The sequence below is a fragment of the Podarcis melisellensis genome (assembly GCF_964234715.1).
Source record: "Podarcis melisellensis genome assembly, chromosome: 8".
NCBI lineage: Eukaryota > Metazoa > Chordata > Lepidosauria > Squamata > Lacertidae > Podarcis > Podarcis melisellensis.
In genome coordinates, this window is record NC_138540.1 from 76,563,735 (window position 1) to 76,580,981 (window position 17,247).

Sequence of the window (17,247 nt, forward strand, 5' to 3'; positions counted from 1 at the left end):
GCACCCCAATCTCTGAGTGGTTAGAGACTCCAGGGGGGACCAGAACAAACCCATGGTTTCCATGGAATGAAGGTCCATGGAGACTGTGATGCTTTTATACATACAGACAGACAGACAGACAGACAGACAGACAGACAGACATACAGCCTGAGCATAGAATAGAGGGGAATCACAGTAGATCTTGGCTCCCCATGACTATACATTCCCAAGGAGATCTCCAAGCCACAACTGTGGGTCCAGGACTGAGGAAGACAAGCTTATGTGTCTCCAGCTTCCAACAACAGCTCAAACTCACACACTGCCTCCCATCCAATTGTTCTCCATCCTAGGACGATGTGACAGGTGAGGTGGGAAAAGGCCCAACCATTTGTCTCTATGGCAACAGGGCAATGCTTTTGGTCATGTAAATGGTGGTGCTTAACTAGCCAGCTAGGGCCTTTATCTTACAGCTAGTTGGACTGGTTCAGTAGGTTTCCTCATAGATTCTAAACTTGCAGATACATGATCACAGCTTTGGAAGAAACACATAGGAACAACCCCACCCAGAAATCTTATAACAATGTTATATATCTTACCTGACCTCTGTGCTGTCAATGACAGTATACACACTCATTTTATATTGTAAGAGAGGTTAGGGTGATTGACAGCGAGAGCAGCCCAAGATTTATTATTATTATTATTATTATTATTATTATTATTATTATTATTATTATTATTGCCTTATTGGGAATTTGAATCTGGATCTCTGTGGTCATAGTCAAATACCCTAACCACGACACCACATTTGCTCAAAAGCTCATGAGGAGCAGCCCAGTAAGAGGATCAGTGCTGGTGGGCAGCCACTTCTGAAAGACAGTAATCCTCTTGACTTTCACCTGAAATGAACAGAAAGAGGGGGGTGTTGATTATGTTCTAGAACAGGATGAGGAATCTTATGCCCAGGGTCCAAATGCAGAGATCGATCTGGCCCAGGCTTCGTCCCCTTCTCAGCCACACCCCTTCAGCAGCCCTGGAAGGTTGTCCAGAATGGAAGAGAATGGAATGGCTTGAAAAAAGTTCCCCACCAAGATTGAGAAGGTGTTGTCAGTTCTCTCCTGAAACACACCAAAGCTTCAGGAGGGGGGGGGGTGTTTGAACAGTTCCTTGGCAAACGGAGCAATGCTGGATCCATTCCCTTGAGGTAGAAATTGCTGATATCCAGTTCCTGTGCAAACCTGCCTCCCCCGCTCAAGTTTAAGTTTCAAACCTTTTGCTTTTAATGTGGCCTGTGGTTGACAGACCCCTGCTGCGTCCTCACACTTCACACAAGCCAGCAGAGCTGAATAGAGAAGACTATTCAAACCACTTCCTGATCAAGTTTCAGGTCTCGACATGAGTTTAACTAGTATATGTATATAAATAAACACAGAGACACAAACACAAAGAGAATCATAAAAAAAAAAAAGTTTAGCTAGATCTCAGGTGCTGGGTGCTTTTTCAAAAGGGGTAGAAGCACATGGTGCTTTTTCTGGGGTTACACAGAGGTACGGATACCTCTAAACATTTGGTGAATCTAAGTCTGGCCTCATTGAGGGGAAATATTTCAATATGAGTAGGAAAATGAGGGGCTCATCTTCCAGCGTCATAACTTTTATATGCCTGTTGCCTTTGTCCATGGAGTTTTCTCCATGTCCATGAGCGCCAAAGAATTGATGCTTTTGAATTATGGTGCTGGAGGAGACTCTTGAGAGTCCCATGGACTGCAAGAAGATCAAACGTATCCATTCTTCAGGAAATCAGCCCTGAGTGCTCACTGGAAGGACAGATCGTGAAGCTGAGGCTCCAATACTTTGACCACCTCATGAGAAGAGAAGACTCCCTGGAAAAGACCCTGATGTTGGGAAAGATGGAGGGCACAAGGAGAAGGGGACGACAGAGGACGAGATGGTTGGACGGTGTTCTCAAAGCTACAAACATGAGTCTGACCAAACTGCGGGAGGCAGTGGAAGACAGGAGTGCCTGGCGTGTTCTGGTCCATGGGGTCACGAAGAGTCGGACACGACTAAATGACTAAACAACAACAGGAAAATGAGAGAGAGAAAACACAGGAAGCATACTTTCTGTTTTGTTTTGCTTTGTTTTAGCAAGCAGCTGATGTGTAAATGGGAACTGGTCGTTTTTTCCCATTGGATCAAGAGTAGCTTGGGGATGATTCGGAGCTGGCAGAGAGGAAAGGCTTAAAATAATGCCCCACCCACCTGTAATTCTCACACCAATCTCCTGGTGCGGGTTGGAAAAAAAGGAAACAAATAAAATTGACAGATTTGCCCATCTTTAGTTGTGGCACACATGTGTGGTGTCCTCCATTAACAGTTTCTACAGTCTGCAGGTGTGCCCATGGTCCACAAAGGGTTGGCAACCCCAGTGTGTCCCATTAGTGCTTCTAAAGTAAGGACCAGCAATTTCATTTTATTTACTATGCTTATAACTTCCTTTCCTTCCACCATAGAACTCAAGTTAACATAGACAGAGTTCCTGGCTGGTCTCCCAACCAGGCACTGATCAGACACCGGACCAGCTTACCTTGACCAAGGGTTGCTTCATTAAGGTCCCCAAAGACCCCACCTTGGTCACCAGTGGGATGGAACCTCCTCACTGAGAGGTGCCACCAGATCCCTCAATGGCCCTGTTTAATGACAGAAGGAGGGTATGGGGAAATACATAAGAAGATCCATTCTCTACCATTCTACTCCCCACAGTAGCCAATGAGGTGCCTCCAGGGAGTCCACAAAAATAGCCCCCACCCCACCACATATTGTATCTGAAGTTAGAGGCTCCAATGGGCTCTCATGAATCTGTCTAATCCCTTGAAAACTAATGGAACTAGTCACCATTGCATCTTGTGGCAGGGAGTTCCATAGGTTAAAGCCCACAAGACTCCTGCCTTCCTCATGGCGAAGGCTCCACAATCCCCTGATCATTTCATTTGCTCTTTTCAGCACCTTTCCAGCTTGGGATGGGGTGTTCCCAATTGTGCACGCTATTCCAAATTTGGTCACAACAACCTTTCATGGGGTCAAATGCCAGTAAAGACAAACTAAACAAATCCCAGGGTGATTCTTCACAGGACAAGCCTGATTTATATGACTTTTACAAGGATTAAGGTGAGCAGGAATTATTGGCAAGATTCAAATAGCTCCCAAGGAGGGCAGAACAATCCCAGGCTCACATCAAGCCAGGAATGGAGATCAGCTAACATATTGGTTGCAATATCAAAAAAGTGCTCAGCTAAGGAAGGGGAAAGAGTGTACCTGGAAACTCTGCCAGGACCAACCAGTCAGAGACTGTGCTGCTGCTGCTGCTGCTGCTGCTGCTGCTACCCAAATGCTGTCCACCAATGGAGGGAGCCAATGAGCTTCCAATGACAGAGAAACACACCTGGCACACAACCCTTTATCACAGGAGAGAGGATCCTATGATCCTCCAGGTGTTGTTGGACTCCAAGTCCCATCAGCCCCGACCAGAACAGCCAATCAGGGATGATGGGAGTTGGAGTCAAACAAGATCTGGAGGGCCACAGGTTTCCACCCCAAAAAATAATATGGTGCATTACATCAGCCCTCATGACATAGCCAACAATGTCCCTAGTACTGCCTGTCCCCAACTATTCCTAAGGCGGGACTGGCAGAAAAAGGCAACCAAAATCCATTAATTTATGTGATATATTTGTCATTATTCCACTGCATTTATTGTATGATTCCAGTTACCACAATCTGGTTCATTTGAAAAAGAAGCAAAGCATTGGAGGCTCTCTGATTGGCTTGATTTATGTAAGACACAGGTGGTTAGGGGGCTGTCAAGAGGGACCTGCTGGATCAGACCAAAGGCCCGTCTAGTTCAGCATCCGGGTCTCAGTGGCCAGCCTGTGGGAAGGACTGCAGGCAGGAACTGAGTGCAACAACGCTTGTCTCATCTGTGATTCCTAGCAGCTGGTTTTCAGAGGCAGGCTGCCTCCTACAGTGGAAGTAGCATGGCTAGCAGCAAATAGAAATTGACAGGCTTATCCCACCCCTAAGAAGGAAAATGGTATAGTAGGAAATAAGAGCATAGGGCCAACCTGGACCATGGTCTACAGGGAGGGCTGGGAATGCCCCCTGCCTGAAACCCCACAGCCAGGGGTTTATTTATTTATACACACACACACACACACACACACACACACACACACACACACACTGGGGTTCCCCCAGCCACATTGGGCAGCCCCCAACAGACTATTAAAAACACAATAAAACATCAAACATTAAAAACTTCCCTAAACAGGGCTGCCTTCAGATGTCTCCTAAAAGTCAGATAGTTGTTTCTTTCCTTGATATTTGATGGGAGGGCTTTCCACAGGGTGGGTGCCACCACCAAGAAGGCACTCTGCCTGGTTCCCTGTAACCTCACTTCTCGCAGTGAGGGAACCGCCAGAAGGCCCTCAGAGCTGGACCTCAGTGTCCGGGCTGAATGATGGGGGTGGAGATGCTCCTTCAGGTATACTGGGCTGCATAAGACAAACCATAAAACAATTTTAAATAAAAAATAAAGTAAAATTTTAAAAAATGAACTTTTATTGTAACATGCAGCAAAACCCAAATTCCTCACATTCTTTCATTTTATGGTAGTAGCACACCTCCTAGTTTAGGTGGGGAAAGTTATAAAAGAAGAGCAGTGAAATGCAGGAAGAGTGTAATGAAGTCTAACAAAGCATACCCTCCAACATTTCTCCGATGAAAATAGGGATGTCCCAAGGAAAAGGAGGAGATCCTGGGATCAAATCAGAAACTGTGACAGCTTCTGTAAATACGGGAATCATTGGAGACAACTCTTAGGGGCCGTGGGGGCTTTGACCCCACCACAAAGTTGATAGGAATTCCCGTTCAAATGCTGTGTGCACACTGTGTCATGTGATCAATTATGTGCGGCAGGGCTTACCTGGCCCCCCACAATATTTTATTCAGGTTGGCACCCCTGCCAAGAATATCCCTGGAAAATAGGGAAACTTGGAACAACTGACAAATTTCTGGCTTTTCCCATAATGACTACTATATAAGGTTTTCTTCTTGTTGTTGTTTTCAAATGTTGTTGTTGTTTAGTCCTTTAGTCGTGCCCGACTCTTCATGACCCCATGGACCAGAGCACACCAGGCACTTCTGTCTTCCACTGCCTCCCGCAGTTTGGTCAAACCCATGCTGGTAGCTTCGAGAACACTGTCCAACCATCTTGTCCTCTGCCGTCCCCTTCTCCTTGTGCCCTCAATCTTTCCCAAAATCAGGATCAAATTCTTCTTCTTCTTTAAGGCTGTGTGTGTGTGTGCCCCGCCTTGCTGGTGCCCTAAGCACTTGCTTAGCCTGCCTATTGGGTACCCCAATACTGGCTGCAGTCAGAACTGGTGGTGCCTATCACTTTGGCCACTGCTGAGATAGATGTGCCCTTGGCCTGAATGGGTAAAAGGAATCTTCCCGTGTCCCTGTACTAACTGGTGTAGAAAGAGGAAGGAAGAGAAAAGGCCAGCAAAACAGAACAAAGCATGATGGGGGGGGGGAGTTGCAATGCTGCCTTGGCTTGATCTAGAAGTGCTTCTCCATCCTATTTATAGGGATGTGTGTGGGCTGGCTGTTGTTACTCAAGCTCAAACTACACATGACTTCAGCAGGACTTCCAGTCATGTGTTGGGATTTTTCTTCTTCCCCCTAGTCTCTCTCTTACTTGAAGCAGTCGCCTAGGCTGAAATCGTGATTGAGAGACTAATCTGGAGATGAGGGTTGATAGAAAGGCATCTCAACCCTCTCCCTTCCGCCTCTTTTCTGTCTCTGGCTGCTACACGGGGAGAATGATAATGGGTACCAGTCAATTTCTCCCATTGACTCAAGAGTAGCTATGGGGTGGTTTGGTGCCGGCAGAGAGAAAAGGGTTAAAGCACTAGCGCCATCGACAGCACTTGTGGGTACCTTGCTTGAGATAAGAAAACACTGATGGGGAGAACAGGGAGGGGAATCTGATATGAATACTCTCATGGGTAGCTTGAGATTAATCGTCTCAGATAGAAAGGGTAATATTTATATCTTATGTCTCCCAGAGCAGAGCCCTAGCATTAGGAAAAGGTCCTAGGGTTAAGCCTTTGCCATAACAAAAAGCCGTCTTTGGGCATTCTGTTCCTGTGAAAAGTCTACACCCAAGCAAGGAGAGAGAGAGAGAGAGAGAGAGAGAGAGAGAGAGAGAGAGAGAGAGAGAGAGAGAGAGCGTGCTAGGCAACATCCCTTGGTCACCATCCCCGTCCCGCTCCAATTTGTAGAGGGCAAAGGTCAAGAAGGGCTGTAGCTTGCTTGGAGACCATCTGCTCTGTATGTAGCTCTCAGGTTCAATCTTCAGAAATCCTTAATATATTTTTTTTTTTTTAAAGAAATTTCAGGTATGGATGGGTGACTCCAACCATTTCTGTTTCTCTTAGTTTCTCATTTCCTCCATCTTAAGTCCAGTTCTCTACATTTCCACCTCAGTTTGTGGCAACTCAAAAAAGGGGCTTTTACAGTGGTAGCTCCCTGCTTATGAAATGCTCTCTTCAGGGAGACACGCTTGGCTCCGTCACTTCCAACTTTGAGTCACCAGGCAAAAACATTTCTATTCAGCCAAACATTTGGATAATTGTAGCTAGTGCAGCCTCCTTTAATGTGTTAGATCAGCTTTTATGTACATGAATGTTCTGAGATTATAGTTGTTTTAATTTTTGTATTGTTTACTGTTTGTAAAAAGAGAAAGAGACTAATAAGTGTAATAAATCATAATCTATGACTTGGACAGGCTCCCCCTTTTTATCAATTTACTCTTATGGTTGTAGGTTTTTCATGTGAGCAGAAAGCTCATATAGAACTGAAGCCAGCAACCAAACCCACATGTCTGACTGACACCCCCCTCATCTCTGTTCCCCATTAGTAGAAAGAGCTGAGCAGTCTCCTTGCTATTTTGGGATGGGGCGGCCAAGGGAGGATGTCACACTGAGTTCACAGCATCTCTCTGTGAGGCATGACTGTAGGGTAGCTAGAAGCTTTCGTCTCAGGACATGAAAAAGGAAGTAACTACGGAGCAGCTTCCTGGATGGTGAAGGTTTCACAGAGTGTGATGGAGCAACCAGACTTCCTTTTTCTTTACCTGGAAAGTTTGCAGAACCACAGAAAAAGATAGCAAAAATATGTTGGTATTGCATGATCAGGGTACGAGAGGTAACCTTCCAGAAAAAAACCCAACCCTCAGTCTTGGGATCAAGTTACAGGTAGGTAGCTGTGTTGGTCTGCCGTAGTCGAAACAAAATAAAAAAATTCCTTCAAGTAGCACCTAAGAGACCAAGTTTGTTATTGGTATGAGCTATCTGAAGAAGTGTGCATGCACATGAAAGCTCCAGTAGCTTAATGCTACTTAAGGTGCTACTGAAATGAATTTTTTTATTATCTTGGGATCAAGCTTTGCATGCACACCAGTCTGGGGTTAATTTAAGCCAATGCTTGACCCTATGACCTGTTTTCCAGGCCAACAAAAGCCCTGCCCAATGAGAGTACTCCTGAGGACAAGTGGAGTGACTTTCTGTCTTCGCTGGCTGCCTCCAACCTGCCCCATCACTTCTGTGATGAGGGGCAAAGGATCTGCAGGTGAACTTAAACCCAGAGCACTTCTTGCTTAGGTGTTTCATTTCCTACTGAGCTTTAGCTCTCCTGGAGCACTGTGAGCCTAGAAGTGTGTATGAGAAAGAGCAATGCATGCTGGGAATCTTCTCTCCGCAAGGCTGCCCTAGAGCAGGGCATGCTGGGAATTATCTTACTTAGCTCTGGCAGAGCGATACATTTTGGGTTCTCTGTACAAGTTCCAATGATCAGGCAGCCATTGCCACTGCCTTCCAGTGAGGTGGAGCCATTTACAAACATCACCTCCTGCTGCCAAGCACCAGCCGTTTTGACCCCATTTTACTGCCCCGCTCTTTCCCCCTGCCAAGATGCATGGGTTGATGCTGTTTGGATGCCCACCAAATGAGACATCTCATTTCTTCTTGAGCGTCTCTCTAAAGACCTGAGAGAACTGTCAGAGAGCGCTGCCACCTCCTTCCTTCCACATCACCGGACTCTGTTTTAAGTTTCCAGGTCTGGCATTTATTGTCTATTCTGACTGGCAGCAGTCCCACAGGGTCTCAGGAAGAGAAGGGTCTTTTCCAACAGCTGCTATCTGATCCCTCCAACTGAAGGCAGAGCTGGCCTTAGGCCGAGGGAGGTGGCTGCCTCAGGTGGCAACTGTAAAGTGGCTGGGCAACCGAAGCAAAGCCTTGAAAGAGAGGGCTGTCACTCCATCTGCCCAGCAACCGTCTAAACTAGCCTGTCGCCTTCAGGCACAATGAAGGATGCTTCCTCATTGCCAGTATTGAAGAAGTATTTAACTGTCAGTCGAGCCAGTTTCTGTACATGAAAGTTGTCATGCCCTTTCCTCAGGCAGCTAAATGTCTTGGGATTTTATCTCCAAGGTTTAAAAGGCACATGCTCCCCACCCCTTTGTAGTTTGATGCTTTGCTCTGGATCATGAACAAGAGGTTAAAAGGTAAGTAAAGGACCCTTGGACGGTTAAGTCCAGTCAAAAGCAACTATGGGGTTGCGGCGCTTATCTTACTTACAGGCCGAGGGAGCCAGCATTTGTCCACAGACAGCTTTCCGGGTCATGTTGCCAGCATGACTAAACCATTTCTGGTGCAATGGGACACAGTTACAGGAAGCAAGAGCCTATGGAAATGCCGTTTAGCTTCCCGTCACAGAGGTATCTATTTATCTACTTGCACTGGCATGCTTTTGAACTGCTAGATTGCAGGAGCTGGGACAATGGAGAGGAATGGGTGCTCACCCTGTCATGGGGATTGAAACCACCGACCTTCCCATTGGCAAGCCCAAGAGGCTCAGTGGTTTAGACCACAGTGCCACCCACATCCTCATGAACAATACAATCAAGGTGAATCACATATTCATGGCAAGTCTGCCTGTCAGTCACAGACACCTGCAAACATATGCCATTCAGCTCCAGCTCCAAAAGTTGGCATTTCATGGGAATGCTGGGGCGGGGGACCTCTGAGTAATCTTGTTTTAATTTGCTTGTGGCAAAACATCCTAAAAGTAAACAGCTGCAGTTTTTTTGGTATCAGTCCTCTAAGCAATGACACTTTCTTATAAACAGTGAGAGACCCTAGAAAGGCTTTCTCTTGTGCACTAGCTGTCTTCTGCCTTCCCTTCCATAACAGCTGGAGGGGGCTTGGAACTTTGCTCAGGCAGCTGCACCAAAGCTTTCCTAGCTTTAAATATCACCCTTATTTATCATTGCATTTATATCCCACCAGGAGCTCAAGGTCACATGCACAGTTCTCCCTCCCCACTCTTTTTTCCCTTCACAACAACCCTGTGAGGTAGGTTAGGCTGAGAGACTGTGACTGGCCCAAGATCACCCAGTGAGCTTCATGCCACACTGAGGTGTCAGGGGTTGTTTCCAGTTCCTTCTGCATCCCAAATGTGCTGTTCTGAGACCTCTTATTCCCCTCACAGAGTTACAATTTCAAGAGTGGTTTACTTGTCAATCCCTCTTTCCAGGGAACTCTAGCTCCATGAGGGTAATAGGACTCTCCTTATGACTCTCAGCAACCTTAACAAATCACAGCTGCCAGAATTCATTGGGGGAAGCCCTGGCTGCTTAAAAGTGGAATCATAGTGCTTTATATGGATTGTGTGAATATGACCTTAGACAATCTCCATTACCGTTTACTCCAGCTCCAGTGTGTTGCTGATTGTAATAATAAATTTTAAGGTTATATATATATATATATATATATATATATATATATATATATATAATGTTCATAAATGTACCAACCAAGCACATACATAGATCAGCACAGGAAGACTGACCTGAAACCATGTTGACTCCCAAACTGACCAAATGTTTTCTCTGCAAGGAGGGAGGGGGTCAGGGAGCCTTCCCATTGTCTCAGGAATTGGGAAATCACCATCTCAAAGGATTGGGCAGACTACCAGGAAAGGCAATCAGATAAGGCATTATCAGATAACCTGACAGACAGGAAAAGCAACAACATTCAAATGTCTGATGTAGACCACCTTTTCTGTGATGTAGGTATGATGTTTGTGGGGGGTGGTCTTGGGTTACACTTGGGTTACACCCCTTCTGTGATGTACGTATGATCTATGGAGGGGTGGTCTTGAGCTCCAGGGCCGGGAATTGAAAATGTCTATATAAGGGCAGGCACACCTTTGTTCTGGGTCCTCCTACTTTCCTGCATATGAGAGGAGCACCCTGTTGCAACCGATCAATAAAGATCAGGCTTACTAGCTGCTTTGCTTTTCAATATTCTCGGGTTGGCCTCTGCTCTTTTCTCTGACCGATGGAAAACCTACAAAGGACTCTATAAGGGCTCTTGTGTCCCCCATAATGGAATAAGAGCAGATTTTTGTTTATTACAATGATGATGATGTCTGAACACACATGGCATTGACCCCAACCCATGTGCATCCTGTAGTTTGCTTAGAAATACCCTATATCACAGAATCATTGAGGATCATCTAAGTCTAACCCCCTGCAATGCAGGAATATGCAGTTGTCGCATACGGATGATCGAACCTGCAACCTTGGCGTTTCAAGCACCATGCTCTAACCAACTGAGCTATCCAGGCTGACTCGTGTCTGATGTGTTTTCCCTCACACCAGCTTCCATCTGATTTGAAAATGTCAGCCACAGTTAAGCTAAGGTGTGAACATTTGAAACAGCCAATGAACAAGCGCCGAGGACAACTTCAGTGAAGGAAGTTCAGCTCAACAAAACAAATTAGGTAATGCACAGCGAGTGAAGACATCCTTGACTTTCTCTCCGGTGCATATAGCAACATTAAAAATAGAAACTCAAAAGGCAGTGAGGGGAAACAGAGAGTTATGTTTTAAGTTACAAATGTGTGCATAGCCTCAGACTGCAAGCAGACCTCATAGCTCTAACATGCAGCCTAATCTTCAGCTATTACACAAACAGGAAAGAGGAGCTGCTATCTAGTTTGACTGCCTATTCAATTTAGCTGCATTATCAGTCAAACTAGATAGCGGCTTCGGTTTCCTGTGAAAGCTGTCAAAAGGAGGTTTGTTTTTTTAGGGTCATCCTTATCTGTATTGCATTACATCTGACAGTTTATACCTGTAAATCTGTAATGCTTGAAACGACTATGTGTTTGTGACATGTTCCTTGAAATTAATTTTAAAATTGAAATGTTAAAATGTTAAAATAAAAATAATAAGCACTCTAGCAGAGAGCCCGAGTCTGCTCTCTCCAATGCATTCAGTATGTAATGGAACAGCAGCATCGCCTCTTCCATAAAGTATCCCTAACAGTGGCTAAGGCTGAACAACCTCCGAAAGGACGAAGGGGCTGCTGGATGAATGGAACATACCAAACATTACTAACACAGAGACACTCCTGTCCTGGTTGTTCATTTGGTGTATGTTGCATTTGTTGAATCTACAACTGCCGCTCTGTGTTGGCACCATAGTTTTAGTAAAATTACCATGTTTTTTTGGGCCCCATCTGCCCAACACACTGAAAACAGTGTCATACTACTTTAAAGAGTCATAGCTTCTCCCCAAAGAATCCTGGGAACCTGGGAAATTCTGGAATTTATCCAGAATAAATTAATTCTGGATAGTAGTAGTATAATTATAATTAGTGGTATTATTATTATTATTATTATTATTATTATTATTATTATTATTATTTACTTATACCCCGCCCATCTCGCTGGGCCTCCCCAGCCACATTGGGCAGCCCCTGACACAATATTAAAAACACAATAAAACATCAAAAATTAAAAACTTCCCGAAACGGCTGCCTTCAGATGTCTTCTAAAAGTCAGATAGTTGTTTATTTCCTTGACATCCGAAGGGAGGGTGTTCCACAGGGTGGACACCACCAGTGAGAAGGCCCTCTGCCTGGTGCCCTGTAGCTTTACTTCTTACAGGGAGGGAACTGCCAGAAGGCCCTCGGAGCTGGACCTCAGTGTCCAGGCTGAACGATGGGGGTGGAGACTCTCCTTCAGATATACTGGTGTTGAGAGTTGCTAGGAAGCTCCTATTTAGAAAGCTGCAACCCCCAACATTTGCCAGAGAACTGTTAAACTGTTCTGAGAACTGTAGCTCTGTGAGGGGAATAAGGTCTCCTAACATCTGTCAGCACCCTTAAGAAACTCCAGAATCCAGAATTCTTTGAGGGAAGCTAGGACTTTTTAGAATGATGCTGCTTTTAATGTATAGTGCAGAGGGGGGGTTGTACTATTTCTTTCCGACAGCTTTGCCTCCTTGGAGGCCTGATTGTCATAGAATCATAGAGTTGGAAGGAACGTTAGGGTCATCTAGTCCAACCCCCTGCAACTCAGGAGTTTCCTTACAGGATATGTGCAATGCAGACACATTCAGCAACATTTGCTATGTGGATGGGTGCTTACGGGGAGGGGTGAGCTAAAATGAAACATGCAAGAATGGTCTCTGTATGTGTGATATCTGTGTATATATATATTGGTTTTTATCATATAAAATTATAAAACATACCACACAGTTTATCACAAATACAATCTTATTGGACTTCCATCAGCACCTCTGATAATCCTCCATCTTAATCACTTCTTATGCATTTCCTAACTTAATATTGCCTTTACATCTCTTAACATATCATCTCTCCTTCTGCATTTTTACAATATTTCTAATCTTATTCCTCACAGAACTTCTTGTAAACCTACAAATGTTGTCTGGTCGTCATAAATACTTTTCAAATAATCCGTAAATTTACTCCAGTCTTTGGTGAATTTCTGGTCCCGCCGGTTTCGGATCCTTCCTGTTAGTTTGTCCAGTTCTGCATAGTCCATTAATGTATGTGTGATATCTGGAGGGTCGGACCTTTCCCAGCCCCATAACTAAGAACAGCTGGGGGAATTTTGCAAAAATGTTTTTTAAAAAAAAAAACAATTACAGAAAAAATCAGGCAAATGTGCTTTCATTCAAGTTGCAGAATCCAGCTTTTCCTTGTTGCAGAAGAAAAAAAATACGGACTAAATCAGGTTGCAGAATTTAGCTGTTTCTCATAGCAGAACTTGGCTGAACTTTTGCAAAGAGTGCACATCCAGCCCTGCCCACTGTCGACTCTGCAAACCCGCTCTCTACTACAAAAGGAACAGCTCACTCCTGAGAGAAAGAATTCCTCTTCAAGACAAGCATCGGGTGAAATCTCTGTCTCCCATGAATCATTGCACCCTGCAGCTTTAGGAGAGCAATTGGATTTTTTCTTTCTTTTTATGGATGCCTCGCCTTGCTTCCACAGAACTCTTCATTAGAGGGCTTCCTGCCTTTCCTGGTGCCTTAATTGGCCGCTGTTATCTCGGTCTACAAGCAGAGCTTCCCAAACACACACCGGCCTCTGTGTTCCCCCCTCTTCCACGCACAATGAAGTAAACATATCACCGAGTTCCCCTTTTCATCAGGAGCTAATCTTTGTCTTGGCCAGAGACCAAGGTCTTAGCCCGGCGAGGAAGACAAGCAGCAACCAAGAAGTCTTCAGTTTCATGCACAAGGACACCAACGAAGGACCATAGAAGACCAGAGTCCTGCAACCTCTGACAGGTAAGGGTTGGGTCCAAGATGCTTCATCTCCTTGGACATTGTCCTGCTAGAGCTTACATTTTCAAATCAGATGGAAGCTAGTGTGAGGGAAAACACATCACAATGGTCTTTCTCATCTCTGTGGCTGTTCCAGTTGCTTTGGTCTTTTGAAGCAAGGTAAATGTGTTTTTATCGTCCATCTGGCGAGATTGTTTCTTCCCTGCATAGATTGCGCCTCTGTTGTGGTCTGTGGCCACCAACATTGTGCTCTGTCTGCATTGTGGTTTGCATCGCAATGTGTGTCATAATGGCATCCCAATGTGATTTAGGTGTGTGGCCTCAGTGGCATGCTTAGGATGGAGTGTGTGCCTCTGACTTTCCCTGTATGTGGTTCATACTTTCGTGTAGAGAAAGCTCAGCTGAGTGGAGGCAGCAACAAGGTCCCGGGTTCCAATCCTGACATTCCCAATTAAAAACAACCTCTTATGGCAGAGCTGGGAAGGTTCTGTGCCAGCGACAGTGGGGAGCCATAGGCTGAATGAACACCATATATTTAAAGCACCGCACCACCAAAGAGTCCTGGGAATTGTAGTGTTTGAATGGTGCTGAGAATTCTAGCTCTGTCAGGGTTAAACTACAGCTTCCAGGGCTATTAAGGAGGTGTTTAAATGTACTTTAAATGTATGATGTGTACGCAGCCTAAGTCAATCAAAGCAGATGGATATTTCCCACTGTTCTAATAACAGAGGCACTCCCTTTTTCTGGGAAAAGAAAGATACCATTTGGCAAGGTGAGACAGCCACTTCAGGTGGCAGATTTTTTCCTCCACCTTTCTTCCTGAGGCCCCTCCCTCCCAGTCATTTCCCTCTGTTATCACCACATCAGTATGGGATTAAAACCAAAAACTTGTAAAAATCCAACAGCGTTTTAGTGTGAATTTCTCTCAATAGACACTTCCCCCCCCCCCCAACAAAGTCATTTTGCCTACTGTAATGGATTTTGGTATTTGGTGTTCACTAATCTCTGCATTTGCACACACACCCTTATCCTAGCGTATGCATTGCTGTACGCATTACTTGCCTGAAAAACTGCATTGCAAAATTCAGATAAATTTCAAAGGATGGTAGTGTTTGGGTTTGTATGTTGTTTATGAAAATGCAGATTAGGTAGGCTCATCTTGAAATGTGAGCTGGATTGGTTTTCTGGGTGAGGACGTAAATTCAGTTCACATTTACAAGCAAATTGTATCAAATTTGCACATTGTGAAACAATACGAAAAACAAAATGCAGCTCTCCTTCTAGATATGCACTTATATGAATTTTGCAATGCAGTTTTTCAGCCAAGTAATGTGTACAGAAATTACCCGCTCTAGATCACACAGCTAATTCTCCCCAGGTCTCCTCACTGGCCCAAATAGGACTAATTTAGCCAGCTAGCCCTGGTGATCATCTAATGTTTATTGGATGGATTTTCCCCCTAAATTGATTTTTGAATTCTGAATTTATTGTTATTCACATTTTATACTGTATTTTATGCTGTTTTTTGTTGCATCAATTAAGTGTTTTAAATTTGTTGTTAGCCACCCTGAGCCCGGTTTTCTGAACTGGGAAGGGCAGGGTATAAATAAAAATTATTATTATTATTATTGCATGCAGTCCCTGGGAAATGCAGAAGCCCTTCAGATGATGGAGGGCTGTGGCAGGGGAGGGGAGACCTTCCTGCTTCTTGCCGTGATTTGTTCCTGCTCCTCAAAGTTCCTACCTAATGCAGAGAGGGGTTGAGGAATTGGCAAGTGGGGGGGGCAATTTGGAGAAATGAATCTGAGGCGTGGGCTGCATTTTGATTGGCTTTCATAGCTTGACAGGTAGGCTTGAATCCGTGAAGAGTTCACTCAGCATTCGTTCACAAGGATAATTCTTTCTTTCTTTCTGCTTCTCTCTTCTTTTTTATCATTTTTTTAAAAAATAATAATATTTTTTAAAACTCTCTTTCTCAAGTCACCTACAGCAGGGGCAGCTAATCTGTGGCCCTGCAGATGTTGCTGGGGCACAAGTCCTCTCCTTTCAAGGTTCACATACCTGCCTCAGGAACACCTGACTTCCCATTTCTCTCTCTTTTCAAAGGTTCCATCATGGACGTCAATGCCACTGCCCTGTGGCCTACCAGTGTCTCCTTGCAGCTGCCTTCCAAAGCCAGAAGCGAAGAGAGCAAAATAATGGACGCGATCCAGATCTTCTTCTACAGCGTGGTTTTCCTGCTTGGCTCCCTCGGCAATGGGACCGTGATCTGGATCACAGCGCGCCAGGTCTTACGTACTGTCAATTGTGTTTGGTTCTTCCACCTTGCCTTGGCCGACTTCCTGTTCTCAGTCAGCCGGATAGTGCCGCTGCTGAAGAACGCCTTCTACGAGGGGTGGCCCTTTGGGAGCTTCCTGTGCCAAGCCAACAGCTTCATCAAGTACCTCAACATGTTCTGCAGCGTCTTCCTCCTGGCTGCTATCAGCTTGGACCGAGCCGTTTCCGTGTCCTACCCGGTGTGGTTCAAAAACCACCGGGGCCCCCGCATGGCGTGGCTGGCTGCTGCTGGGGCCTGGTTTGTGGCTATTGCCGCAAGCCTCCCTTTCTATCTTTACCGAAGAGTGGTAGCAGAGAAAGGTAGCACCAAGTGTTCCCTTGCCCTGGGGGACCAGATTTCAGTGAAGTGGGCCTTGTATCTTCTGAGGTTGATCTGTGGGTTCCTGGCTCCCTTTGCCATCATTGTAGTCTGCTACGGGATTATCACGGTGAAACTGAGGAAGCGACAGACCACCTTTCGCTCCAACAAACCCTTCAAGGTCATCTTGGCTATTGTGGTCACCTTCTTTCTCTGCTGGGCACCGTACCACATATTCCTCATCCTCAAGCTGGTGGAAGTGAAGGGTCAAGGGATGTCCATTGGCCTTCCCCTCACGTCCTCTCTGGCCTACCTCAACAGCTGTGCCAACCCCATACTTTACTTCTTCCTGGGCCTGGACTTCCGCAGGAAGCTCAGCCGTTTCAACTTGGTTGGGGCTTTCAGGAGAACTTTGCTCGAGGAGAGTGGCTACTCCTTCAGAAGGCCTAGCAGATACCAGAAGGAAGCTGCTTCATCCGTCACTGAGCCGGTCCAATCCACGGTGGTTGATAGAGTGTTGTGAGCAAATTCAAGGTTCTGGAGACTTGTTGGCTTGTGAGGTCCATGAGTCATCATTTGCTGAAACAGTATTAATCCATCGCATTCCTTACCAAATCAAATTTTGGACTGCCTGTTTCTGCCCCCAAATTGCAGAGTAGAATGAAATTTCACCTTGTGGTACACAGCGATGTTTTCTGAACATTTTCAACTGGGAATAGCAGGTGTAAGGTTCATGGCAGATCCATTTCTTTATCCAGGTCAGGTTTTTCATAATGCCCCCAGACTAAGCACAGATAAGTCCACCCCAGGATTTATAGTAGACTGACAGGGCAAGGGCAGTTCTGGAAAGAAGAATGAGAGGGCACCCTGGGGCAAGGAAGGAACTCTAGAATAAATCCCTACACCTACTAAGC

At 45.3% G+C, this 17,247-nt stretch overlaps 1 pseudogene across 1 annotated transcript; it reads left to right on the plus strand.

Moving 5' to 3' along the window:
- The first annotated feature begins 13,120 nt into the window (after positions 1-13,120).
- On the plus strand, positions 13,121-17,245 carry LOC309375223 (chemerin-like receptor 1 pseudogene; annotated as a pseudogene). Its single transcript, XR_014173317.1, has 2 exons — positions 13,121-13,701; positions 15,805-17,245. The product of XR_014173317.1 is annotated as a chemerin-like receptor 1 pseudogene (transcript).
- Positions 17,246-17,247: the final 2 nt, after the last annotated feature.